Raw genomic sequence first — 14,170 nt, 5'->3', positions numbered from 1 at the left:
TTAGGTGTGATGCACTGCATTTTGTCTCAGAAATGATTGAAAGGCCTCAGCTAATGCTAGTACCGCATGGATTTCATTAGTCATTCTGGGCTTACATTCTTCACAGCAAAAGCCCATCAAAATAATATTCTGGTCATAACATGTCACCCAAAATACACACTATATTGGGATAAAAGCATTTTTATTTGATGGTGATAGGGGTGGGGGGAGAGGAGGTGATTAAGGGCCTGAGCTCCCGACTTCGAAGCCTTTGAGAACTAAGCCCAAGCCACGGCGTCGGCTTCAACATCCTGTAATTCTGGGGAAATCACTCAAACTCCCCATGCCAACAATTCAGCGCCCTGACACCCTCAACGGTGATTTGCCGCCCTTTACAAATCTTGAATTTATTAATGTTGCACAAACTTACGTGCTCCCATTATACGCGTTGTTCAACTACATGAATGCACTGTGTGTCTTCATCTAGTGCTTAAGCTGTAAATAAAAATGTGCCGGTACCCAAAGCCCTCTACTTAAAACATGCAGCTGCTGCAATTAAATGGGCAAACACGGAATACTGGGGCAGCGTAATCCTGAAGCTGTCTCGGGCCTCTTTAATCCATTTAAAGCCACTCCCTGCACCGTCAACTCACCTCTGCAGATTCCTGCTTTCTCCCATTGTGACGCTTTTTCATTTTTCTCTTCCTCCGTCTTTCCCATATGTGTTTTTTGCTGGCAGTAAATGCTTGAGGCAGAAAAATAAATGCCGGCTCTCAAAAATAAGTACCGGAAACAACAAGCACAAATTAAGCACTGTCTTCATCATACTCTAAAGGTGATAATGCTTTAAACCAGTGTTAGGATGTTGTTATTTCCCTGGTGAAGGTGTGCTTCCTGATTGCTAGATGTTCTCGTAAAAAAAGTTCCTAGTTCCAACCTATACACCAGTGACAGGGTTAGAAATGTCTAAAACTCAAAAAAGTTGTTAAGCTAAGCGTTGCAGACATTTATGACCTTGTACGCATGCACACAACTTCCCAGTGTATTAGGTAAAACTTTTGTGAACTTTCCAAGCCCCTGACTGGTTTTCCTATGGAGCACCCTATTCTGGGAGTGGTCTGGCTCCAGATATGGTCATTTTGCCTGTATGTATGCTTTGGCATCTATATGGTGCAAACCCAGCTAGGAAGTAACTCAGTGCTGCACATTATGTGGGATGTTGTGAGATGATCAAGTTCGTGTACATCAAGTTAAAATGATGCAGTTCAAGGTTAGGAAATCTGTGATTTTTCCACAGACACTTTTTATTTTTATGTTTTTCAGCCCATCACTATGAAATCTTGCCTGCCTACCTACACCCTCCAGCAATTCTGTGCAGTGTTTCAAACCTTAGGCCCCACTTATTCGCGATTTATTGTGGTATACACTTAGTAGTTCATAGAAGTGTGGGAAAGGCAGTTCAAATGGATGTTATTTCTCACCAGGTTACAACTCTTCTGTCCTCTTTGGCCAACCTCTCCCACTCCCTTAGAATGACTTCAAGTACTCTGGTAGATATTTTGTAGGTATAGTAGATTTCCTGCATGTATAACAGCTCTACATTACAAATCTTTGAATCACCAGTCATTTTTACATGGTATGTGAAATTCTTTTCATGCATAACTCTATCAAATGCACAAAAAATCTGGCAAATCAGGCCCATCGTTTAAAAAAATGCTTAAGTCTCGGAAAAGTTACTAACTTCACTTTTCAAGCCTTCAGCAGAATCTACACAGTAAAACCTACTCACATGAACATGGTCAGATAGAGCCGGGGATTACGGTCAATCAGCGAGTTTGATTAAACAAACATCAGTCCACTGTTATGTCAGAGCAGACATCCAAAGCTTTAGGCATGGTAGGCAGGCTTGTCAGATTTTGCAGAGTTTAAAAGTCTATTTGGAAGATGAGGACCTTTTTCACTTTACACAGGTTTCATCTTTTTCAGATAGGTGCTGCTAGGTTTCCTCAGTCCTCCACTGGAACTGCCACATATAGTCAAAGTTTAATTTGTGGGTTGGGGGTAGGTTGATAGAAGTAACAGTAATAGGTGTCAGGTAAACTATTGCCAGTGTTGTTAAGTTCTTCCCTCAGCAAAAACAATTCCCCTTTTCCTTGTACCCACGTTGGTTGCAGTGCCGTCCTCACTCCCGGTGGCTATTGCGGAGGCTGTTCTTAGAACTAGCTTCTTCAGGTTTCACTGCCGCTCAAGATGGTGGCTGCAAATCTTTGTGAGGTCAGCGCTCTAGTGTTTCTACCTTAGTCTCGTGCTGAAGCTTCCCTCCAGCTGTTTCTCTCTGGGAGCCCTGCACTTCAACTGTCATCCTGAGGAGAATGAGCAGTGTTCCTGAGGCCCTTCGTTTCATAGAGAATTCTTCCAGTTTTGAGTAATTCATTCTTTTTCTTGTTACGGTGTGCACACCAGCTACTTTTTCCCTTCTGGAGAAGCTGATTTTTTTCCTTCTTCCAACAACTGGCTATCGGCTTTCTGAGGAGAATTCTTTTTGGCTTACAGAACTTCAAGCAACTGCAGTAAGGAATCATTTTGAATGATTTCCAGACTTGTCTCTCTCTCTCTCTCTGTATATATATATATATATATATATATATATATATAAATTCAAAAAGTCTTCGCCTTGCAGACTTGCCAGTCTTAGAGACAAACCTCAGTGCTCAGACTAATTCCTAGAGACTGTGATTGAGAGAAGTGACCCTTGAGAAGGAGTTTTCGTTTCCTGTAAAAGGCATTAGTAGATTGTATATTTGTGAACCTTTGAACTGTTCTCCAGAGAACTTTGATACCTCTGACTCCTGGAGAAAAGAAGATATTAAGTTAACATTGTTCTCTAGAGAGAGGCTAGTCTCTCAAAAGATCCAGGTTAGGAGATCAATAGAATTGGGTGAATGTGAATGGCTGAACAGTTGAACGCGCAGTAGGAATGTACTTATCTATGCTCTTGTCACCCGACTGCAGTACCTTCCTTTAAATAAATCCCAATAAGAAGAAAAGTGCAGGTTACAGAAGCACACACTGAATATACTTTCTTCAAGTGGGAAACACAGGCTGGAACTGGATCTGGAGGCGGTCTCTCTTTTTCTATTCACATTCCCCTTTCCCCCTAGCAGATGCAGGGTTCAGATAATCAGTAAAGCCTGAGCACGCATCTCTTGGAGGGAGTTGGGTAAAAGGCATCTGCTCCTGTGGAAGTTTGATTTAATGGGTAATCTCCTGACAGACGGAAGTGCCTAAAAAATACTTATTTCCACCTGAGCATAATGGCTGAAGGTTTAGATTTGAATGCCTTGGCAGCACTTATGGACGAAAGGCAAAAAAAGTTGACCCTTACACTAGATGAATACAAGAACTTGAGAGAGGGAATAAAAATATCCCACGTTGAGACCCAGCAGCTCATGGACAAATTAAATAACTTCACTTCTGGGAATATCGCTGGGTCTAGTGGGGTTTCAGGTAAAACCTTCCCTAACTCTACCTCAGAAATATCCACACAAGTCATTCATTCCATCTCCCCTGTCATTCCCCTGGTCTCACCCGAACGTGTTAGTGGAGATCCTTACAAGGCGCAGATATTTTTAACCCAGTGCTCCTTACACTTCCTTTGTCGACCCGTTATTTTTTTACAGAGGATCAGTCAAAAACAGCATTCATTTTGTCTTATTTGAGTGGAGATGCGGCTTCATGGTCCATGCCTTTGGTGTCATGTAATGACCCTATATTTTATGATTTTGAAGTTTTAAAACCAAATTCTTTCGAATTTTTGACCGCAGAACAATTTCTCAAGCCATAGATAATAAATTACTAGACTTAAAACAAGGAAACAGGGAAATTATCTCTTATCTTGCCCAAGTCAACAAATTAATTGTGGAGACTGGTTGGCCCGAGAGCAAAAGGGCTGCGTTTTTTTACTGAGGTTTACGAGAAGAACTAAAAGATGCACTAGCCCAGATTCCAGATCGACCTACTGATGTGTTAAAATTAATTGATCTAGTCTTACAGATTGATCAGCATCTGTTTGAAAGAAAAGCTGAACGAAAGAGAGAATTTCATCCTATCCCGCCGCGCTTCGACAGGAGTAAAGTGGAAAGTATCATGACCTTCGAGACACACTCTTCAGAAGAGCCAGTGCAAATCGGCAGTGTTAGAGGTTCCCTGTCTAAAGAGGAAAAGGACAAGCGAAGATCTAAGTGGGTTGTCTGGGCATTTTGTAAGAGACTGCCCAAAGAAGCCTAAACAAGATAATTCAAGAAAAGAGAAAACTCATTCTACTAAGAGAGTAACCCTGGTTGACTCACAACACCAACCAACCCCTGAATCCCAATTAGTGGCAAATACCTTACAGTCTGCTTCCCCTCATCTAGCCATCTCCTTTGACCTCATCTTCAGAGAAAAGAAGCTGCAGGAGGTTTAAGTGATGATTGACTTAGAGCTATGGGAAATGTCTGCGACATCCAGTATGTCACAAAAATGGGAATGCATTTTTTCAAAAAAAGAATCGCAGAGCCTGTTCGTGTGGTGGATGGAACAAACCTGTCTTCAGGCCCGATCACAGATTAAACTAAACCTATAGTTCTGAAAGAATATCTAGGATAACAAGGAAAGAGATCTTTCAATCTCATTGATGCTCCTCAATTTCAGCTGATTTTGGGCTTACCTTGGCTTACGGAGCACAACCCTGAAATTAATTGGGAAAAGAGGACTGTCCAATGAAATTCAAGCTACTGTCGGAAACCTTGTTATGGTCCTCAAGAGATAAGTAGTGCACCATCTCCCGCTCAAGTTTTAGCTACTAAATCCAATGTGGTTTGTGCTCTGGAAAAGGTTGTCATTTCCCCAGAATATAAATAATTGTCTGCAGTGTTTGACCAAGCAGAGGAAGAGAAGCTACCTCCTCACAGATCTTATGATTGCAGGATCGAAGTTGAGCCAGGTACGAATCTACCTTACAGTAGAATCTATGCCCTGACTGAAAAGGAGAACAAGTTCCTAAAAGAATATTTAGAAAAATATTTGGTAAACGGTTTTATTCGTCCCTTGCAATCCCCAGTCTCTTCCCCCCTTTTTTTTTGTTCCCAAGAAGAAGAATGATGAGTTAAGAACTTGTATCGATTATAGAGCGTTAATTCAAGTTACAGTGAAGATTTTATATCCCCTGCCCTTGATTTCAGTACTTCTAGATCAGGTAAAAGACACAAAAATCTACACCAAACTAGATCTTCACAGAGCATACCATTTAATTCGAGCTGCTAAGGAAGATGAATGGAAAACGGCCTTCCGCACCCAGTTTGGTCTATATAAGTACCAAGTGATGCCTTATGGGCTATGTAACTAGCCAACCCATTTCCAGCACTTTGTGAACAATGTTCTGAGAGAGTTTTTAGATCAATTTGTAGTAGTCTACATTGAGGATATTTTAATCTTCTCCCAGAATTTGCAAAACCATGTAGATCATGTGAGAGCAGTTCTAAAGAAATTGTTGGAAAATAACCTATAAATGAAGTTGGAAAAGTGTGCCTTTCATGTGAAGGAAGTAGAATTCTTGGGATTCGTCTTATCGGAAAATGGAGTTTCCATGGATCCTGCTAAAACTCAAAAAATCGTGGATTGGCCTTCTCCTAACGGTGAAGGAGGCGCAAAGTTTTATTGTCTTTGCCAATTTTTACAGCCGGTTTATAAAAGAGTTTTCTAAAAAGTTGGTCCCCATTACAAAACTTTTGAGAAAAGAAATACCATTCCATTGGTCAACTGATGCTGAAGAATCTTTTGAGTTCCTCAAAAAAGCCTTTACGACAGCTCCGATGCTTCTCCATCCTATCCCTGAGGAGCCATTTTTTGTGGAAGCTGACGCCTCCCACCAAGCAATTGGTAGTGTACTGTCTCAGAGGCACAAGGAAACTGGTCAACTTCACCCAGTGGCATTTCGATCCATGAAATTAACTCCTCCTGAATTAAATTATCCAATTGCTGGCAAAGAGCTATTATAGTGAAGGATGCCTTTCAGGAATGGCAGCATTATTTATTAGGGGCTCGTCATGTAGTCACTGTGTTCACCAATCATAAAAATCTTCAATTTTTAAAGAATGCTAAGACATTACCTCCAAGGCAATTGAGATGGTCCTTGTACTTTGCAGATTTTAATTTTACCATTACCTATCGACCTGGTTCTGACAATGGTAAGGCAGATGAGTTATCGAGAATGAATAATATACCTGGAGCCGGAGAAGCTGAAAAGATTCCAATTATTCCAGCAGACAAGTTTGTTTGTACCTTACAATTTTCTGAATTAAAAAGGAAGGTTCAAGAATCCATGTCTGACCAAGAAATTTCAGATTGGGCCAACAACAAGGAAGGAAGAATGGTTCTAGAAAATCTCCCTTTTGTTGAAAATGCTTTATATTTACCAACTCGTGAGTTGCAAGAACTCTCGCTACAAGCATGTCATGATGATCCTTTAGCTGGCCATAAAGGAATTTTGAAGACTACCAAATTAATTAAGAGGTACCTCTGGTGGCCTGCCATGATCCCTCAAATAAGACAATGGGGGTCATTACAACATTGGCGGTATAAGGTGCTTACCGCCGTGCAGAAGACCGCCAATACACCGCCGCGGCCGCGGTAGACCGCCACAGCTATTATGACACACATCACGGAATCCGCCGAAATTCAGACACCCACACAATACAGCCACACCAAAGGTCAGCGATAAACATGCGGAAACAAATCCTCCACCTCCACGCCAACAGAAACACGCCCATGCTATTACGACCCACGAATCCACGCGGCGGTCTTTCAACCGCGGTATTCCGTTGGCGGTACACACCGCTGCGCACAAAATACACACACATCTACAAAACACAGCCACATTGGATAATTTGAAAGACACACACCTGATACACATACACACACCACTCTCACACACCCAACACAATATAAAACACACACCCACATCACCCACAAACCCCTACGACCACAATTCATGAACGAAGGCCAGAGAGATAGCACAGAACAGACAACCCCATCACACAGAGGCACACAACACCATCACCCACGCACAAAACACCACATACCACTACACTCACCACACTCATCAACACATACACCACCCCACACATCACACACCACCCCATGTCACACCAAAGACACCCCCGCTTCTCCGAGGAGGAGCTCAGAGTCATGGTGGAGGAAATCATCTGGGTAGAGCCACAGCTATTTGGCTCACAGGTACAGCACACATCAATAGCCAGGAAGATGGAGCTATGGCAAAGAATAGTTGACAGGGTCAACGCTGTGGGACAGCACCCAAGAAATAGGGAGGACATCAGGAAGAGGTGGAACGACCTACGGGGTAAGGTGCGTTCAACGGTATCCAGGCACCACATCGCGTTACAGCGGACTGGCGGCGGACCACCACCTCCTCCCCCTCAACTAACAACATGGGAGGAGCAAGTCTTGTCCATCTTGCATCCTGAGGGCCTCGGAGGAGTTGTTGGAGGAACGGACACTGGTAAGTCAAATCTTAACTATCATAACCCCCACCCTACCTGCATGATATCACACACCCCCACCATCACACCCTCCCCTATCACCCCAAATCCTCACCTATCTACCCATGACACCAACCACCCATCCCAACCCCAAGCCCTGCATGACATAACTAAGCATGGACACCCATCATCAAAGCATGCCCACTGCACAGACCCAGAACACCCCCCAACCATCAGCACACAAGCCCCCCCACAGAAATGCCAGCACTGGGGTTCACGCACACCCAACCATTGCACACCATGAAACACACACATGCAATAATCATGTACTTATACCCCCGCAGGAACCCGAAGGAACATCACCACACCAGAGGGTCCAGACAACACCACTCCACCCCAGAAGAGGCCCACAGTGACGACAGCAGCTCTGCCCCACTGGATCTTGATGACCAGCCCGGACCATCGTGGGCCTCGGGACAGTCGGTTCCCCTTGCCCAGCCACAGCCCAACACTGAGCTTCCACCCTCTGGTAACACCAGCACAGCACCCACCCAGCGGGCCCAAACCTCCCTACCCAGGACAGGTCAATCAGCGGTGTGCCACCACTACAGGGCACCCAGGCTAACCCACCACCCCAACAACAACAGGGACCTGGGGGCAGTGGTAGTGGGCACACGGTCCAGGGGACGGAGGCACAGGAACATAGGCGAACTGGGAGGGCTGCTGTGCGACAGAGGGAGGACAGGCCAAGGGAACCCACTCTCAACGAGCATACCACCATCATGGGAGCATACCACCACTCCCAGGAGACGATGGCCACGGTCCTGGACAAGTTGCAGGAGACCCTGCGTATGCAGGAGGAACAATATTTGGGGTTCAGGGAGGAACTCAGGACCATCGGCTCCGCCCTGGGCACCATCGTAGGGGTGCTGACGGACATTCAAAAGACCTTGAGGGACACCGTGGCACTCCAAGGGGCCCCTGACACTAGCCAGGACGACGAACTGCCCACCACCTCTGCCGACGCTAGTGGACAGGACGCCCCGCCACAGGACCACCACACCAGCACCCCACCCCCTGCAGACGGACAACCACCACGCAAGCAGGCCCTGAGATCCAGGAACGGGACAGAGCAAGATGGCAAGACCCCCGCCAGGATATAAGACCACCCTGATTGTCCTCCCACTGTCCCACTTTGTTACCCTGCCCAAATCGGAACTGCCCCAGCTCCACTTCCAATGCCCAGATGTGCAATGTACCTGTGAGACTAATAGACTGGACTCTGCCATGGACATTCCTCCACCATCACCCATCACCATTTTACAACCCCCTTCATTTTTTTGCACTTAAATAAACTCCCTTGAAACACCAAAAAAAAATGGAGTCAGTCTATGATTTGTAAATCTGTATTATCAATTACAGTTTCATAATGGGTTACCCATTGGAAGCCTAACATACCTATGTCACACATCACAAGTCCTTCAAGGATGCAAACAGTTGACACGTAGGTTACCACATTTGTGAAACTGAAATGGAAGGGGACAACTCAGTTAACAAATAGTGAGTGAAATGGAGGTACAGGATAGAGGTAGATGTGTGAAAGTCAATGTAATGGTAAAAAATAAAAAGTTCTCACCTGTGTGTCACTGGAAATATTGCTGTATGACTGACTCCCTGTTGTCGTTTTCGTCTTCCTCAGCTTCATCCTCATCACTGTCCACAGGCTCCACAGCTGCCACAACACCGTCATCTGGATCATCCTCCTGCAGAAAAGGCACCTGGCGTCGCAAAGCCAAATAATGGAGCAGGCGATGATGATGTCGCACACCTTCTTCGGTGAGTAGAATAGGGATCCACCTGTCATATGGAGGCACCTGAACCTGGCCTTAAGAAGGCCGAAGGTGCGCTCGATAACCCTCCTAGTCCGCCCATGGGCCTCATTGTAGCGTTCCTCTGCCCTGGTCCTGTGATTCCTCACTGGGGTCAATAGCCAGGAAAGGTTGGGGTAACCAGAGTCCCCCAATAGCCATACACGGTGCCTCTGGAGTTGACCCATCATATCAGGGATGCTGCTATTGCGCAGGATGTAGGCGTCATGCACTGAGCCAGGGAACATAGCATTTACCTGCGAGATGTACTGGTCTGCCAAACAGACCATCTGGACATTCATCGAATGATAACTCTTCCTGTTCCTGTACACCTGTTCAATCCTGCGGGGGGGGACCAGAGCTACGTGGGTCCCATCAATGGCACCTATGACGTTCGGGATATGTCCAAGGGCATAGAAGTCACCTTTCACTGTAGGCAAATCCTCCACCTCAGGGAAAATGATGTATCTCCTTACGTGTTTCAGCAGGGCAGACAACACTCTGGACAACACGTTGGAAAACATAGGCTGGGACATCCCTGATGCCATGGCCACTGTTGTCTGAAATGACCCACTTGCAAGGAAATGGAGCACTGACAGCACCTGCACGTCAGGGCGGATTCCAGTCGAATGGCGGATTGGTGACATCAGCTCTGGCTCCAACTGGGTACACAGTTCCTGGATTGTGGCACGGTCAAACCTGTAGGTCACGATTAAATGTCGCTCCTCCATTGTCAACAGGTCCACCAGCGGTCGGTACACCGGCGGATTCCGCCATCTTCTCATATGTCCCAGCTGACGGTGCCTACGAAGGACAACAGCGAAGAAACAGTCACTATTCCTCCAGGTATGTACCCACAGTCACACACAAGACTACACCAGACAATAAACCCTTCCTGTATGTGTGTTGAGTGTAGGCCTCAGTATATGTGACGCAGTTGAAAATGAATCCATGTGGGCACCTGAAATGGTGGCTGCCTGACCTCTAAAGTGGGACAATGGGATTGTGGTGTAACAGCGCTGGCGTTGCACTCCGTAGCGGTAGGCGGTCGTAGAGCGCGGCGCAATGCTGCATTGGTTAACATTGGACCCTATGGGTCCCAGGAGCCAATGAACAGGTGCGCCGGCGGTGATGATGCGCCCCGCCGCGGACGTCACCGCCGCGGACGTCACCACCGCGGACGTCACCACCATTTTCTATCTCTTCAATCACTAGATACCTGACCTTCGACAGGAGAGGACATACACTGCTAGTGCTGCTGTGACCTCGGTCTGGAAGCGACGATGGCTGCTGCGTCTGGGGAAAGGGCCCCTGCCTTCACTGCACAGGAGTTGGAGAAACTTGTGGATGGGGTCCTCCCCCAGTACACGCTACTCTATGGTCCTCCAGACCAACAGGTTAGTACAGAGGGAGCATGTTGTAGGGGCTAGGCCTGGGTGGACAGGGCTGGGTGGAAGAGGAAAGGGGGCAGAAGTCATACTACAGTAAAGCATGGAAATAAATGGGCCACATGGTCAGAGTATGGAGGGGGCCACACATATTGATGGTGCAATTGGTAATGACTGTTCCTCTTCCCTTGTGCATGTCATGTAGGTCAGCGCCCACCAGAAGAGGGACATTTGGCATGCCATCGCCAAGGAGGTCCGGACCCTGGGGGCCCACCAGAGACGGGGCACCCACTGCCGGAAGAGATGGGAGGACATTCGCCGCTGCAGCAAGAAGACGGCGGAGGCTCAGCTGGGGATGACCTCCCAACGTGGGAGGGGTGCCCGTCGTACCATGACCCCCCTGATGTTCCGGATCCTGGCGGTGGCCTACCCAGAGTTGGATGGGCGCTTAAGGACATCACAGCAGACACAAGGGGGTGAGTACAAACTCATTCTGCTGACTTTGCGTGCAGTGGAGGTGTCTGGGTGGGGGAGGTGGGCTGTGGGTGTCCCTAGGCCAGGGCGAGTTAGTTAGGCAAGGCCCCTCCGTAATGTAGGCCATGTGGCACTCTACCCCACCTCAGAAAATTAGCAAGATGAGGTATAGTTGCCCCTGTGACACCCATGTGCGCAGATTTCAAACATTGCCATTTAGGCCATATCCATGAAATTGCATGTGCAGATGGCAGGAGCGCGGCGTTGTGCATGGGGCTGCTGCGTCTGCCTTTTCCGCCAACTGTAGCGGATTTGCCATGCACTAAAACTCTCTTTCTTCTGTCTCCCCCCCCTTTTCCTGCTCTCCCTGTCCTTTTGTACATCAGCATCAACAGGCAGAGGTAGAGTGGCACCGGAGCACGAGGGAGCTGCATCCCACATGGCCATGGAGGGCCACACCACAGACTCTGAATGCACCAGTGGGACGGAGGGCGAGGAGAGCTTCATGTCGGCCACCGGATCAGCAACCAGCGACACGGACTCGTCTGACAATGGGAGCTCACTTGTGGCGGAACCATCTGTGCCCCCCACTTCTACAGGTACAGCCGCCACCTCCCCTACCAGCACCGCCCTCCCAGCAGCCCCTCAGCGTTCGCTGCATGCACACAAGTCAACACACACAAGTAGCTCAAGCAAACATAGGCACCACACACACCACAGGCACTCACACAAGCATCACACACATACGGATATAGCAACATCCACTGTCTCCACTGTGTCCCCCTCCTCTTCTTCTCCCACCTCCCTCCCAGTCTCGTCTACACACACACCTGCATTCACCACATCTACAGGCACTAGGACTCGCACCGGGACACCCAGCACCACAAGCCGCTCACCTGCACTCACCACCTCCACTGCCATTTACACTTCCCCTGTGTCCTCTCCCAGTGTGTCTGTAACGCCCCCTCCCAAAGTACAAAAACGCCGGCAATCACTCACCCAACATCCATCCACCTCACGACAGCCTCCAGTACCTGCACCTGCACCCAAAACAGCTAAAGTGACACCTCCTACAACCACCTCCTCTTCCTCCACTCCCAGACCCCCTCCAGCTACCCATCCCAGTGTCCGTCAGAAACTGTCCCTCTGTCAAATTGACCTTTTTGCCCCCACCCCCCCCTCCAATTCATCAGTCCCGTCGTAGCGCCTCAGCCAAAAAGCCTCCAGTACCAGTGGTGCGTGTTCCAGGTTTTTGGAGTGCACCGTCCACCAGGGCAGGCAGTAGGACCCGGAGCCAAGGCACTGGCAGCCCACCCCCTGTAATGGCTCCGAAATTGGAGAGTGGACGACCGGACCGTGTCAAGACTCCTGGTGGGACAACAACAAGTGAAATGGGATCGAAGGCGATTGGTGAGTCAGCTGTAACTCCAAAAAAGGTGGGGAAGGTCCAGAGGAAGTCTGCCCAGCCTGTTGTGAGTGTCACGGTGGAGAAGTGCGCCATCTTTTCCGGCGGTCTAGACACAACCGCCAACACCGTCGTCACTGGTCCAGAGACCACCGCCAGAGTCACAGCCCAGGAGGGCTCAAGTATTGTCACTGGTCCAGAGACCACTGCCAGAGTCACAGCCCAGGAGGGCTCAAGTATTGTCACTGGTCCAGAGACCACCGCCAGAGTCACAGCCCAGGAGGGCACAAGTATCGTCACTGGTCCAGAGACCACCGCCAGAGTCACAGTCCAGAGACCACCGCCAGAGTCACAGCCCAGGAGGGCTCAAGTATCGTCACTGGTCCAGAGAGCACCGCCGGAGTCACAGCCCAGGCGGGGCCAGGATGCCACAGCCCCGCTGGGCAATGATGGAACGTCATGCCACACACCAATGTCCAGTGTGGAAATCGTCATGCCACACACCAATATCCAGTGTGGAAATCGTCATGCCACACACCAATGTCCAGTATGGAGATCGTCATGCCACACACCAATGTCCAGTATGGAGATCGTCATGCCACACACCAATGTCCAGTGTGGAAATCGTCATGCCACACACCAATGTCCAGTATGGAGATCGTCATGCCACACACCAATGTCCAGTGTGGAAATCATCATGCCACACACCAATGTCCAGTATGGAGATCGTCATGCCACACACCAATGTCCAGTGTGGAAATCGTCATGCCACACACCAATGTCCAGTGTGGAAATCGTCATGCCACACACCAATGTCCGTACCAGAACCGCCATGTCATAGCACCGCTGAACAGTCCTGAACCGCCATGTCAAAGCACCGCTGAACAGGGCAAAGACCGCCATGTCATAGCACCGCTGAAGAGGGCAAAGACCGCCATATCATAGCACCGCTGAACAGGGCAAAGACCGCCATGTCATAGCACCGCTGAACAGGGCAAAGACCGCCATGTCATAGCACCGCTGAACAGGGCAAAGACCGCCATGTCATAGCACCGCTGAACAGCCCTGAACCGCCATGTCAAAGCACCGCTGAACAGGGCAAAGACCGCCATGTCATAGCACCGCTGAAGAGGGCAAAGACCGCCATGTCATAGCACCGCTGAACAGTCCTGAACCGCCATGTCAAAGCACCGCTGAACAGGGCAAAGACCGCCATGTCAAAGCACCGCTGAAGAGGGCAAAGACCGCCATGTCATAGCACCGCTGAACAGGGCAAAGACCGCCATGTCATAGCACCGCTGAAGAGGGCAAAGACCGCCATGTCTTAGCACCGCTGAAGAGGCCAAAGACCGCCATGTCAAAGCACCGCTGAACAGGGCAAAGACCGCCATGTCATAGCACCGCTGAACAGGGCAATGCACCGGGTAGGAATGAATGGCCCACCACATCAGGCATCCTTATCCCATGTGCAGCTGGGACAGTGACAGGACACTACCTTTCACGGGGACACTCATCCAG

The 14,170-nt window shown here is 48.6% G+C and overlaps 1 protein-coding gene across 1 annotated transcript in view; it reads left to right on the top strand.

The window, feature by feature from the left end:
* TMPRSS3 (transmembrane serine protease 3) overlaps positions 1-14,170 on the top strand; it is a 179,730-nt gene that overhangs the window by 48,762 nt on the left and 116,798 nt on the right. The gene's annotated exons all lie outside the window — the stretch shown is intronic.

This window comes from Pleurodeles waltl, chromosome 8 (assembly GCF_031143425.1).
Source record: "Pleurodeles waltl isolate 20211129_DDA chromosome 8, aPleWal1.hap1.20221129, whole genome shotgun sequence".
In the NCBI taxonomy this organism is placed as follows: Eukaryota; Metazoa; Chordata; class Amphibia; order Caudata; family Salamandridae; genus Pleurodeles; species Pleurodeles waltl.
Note: the sequence above shows the minus strand (reverse complement) of the source record. Positions and strands in the feature narration are given on the sequence as shown.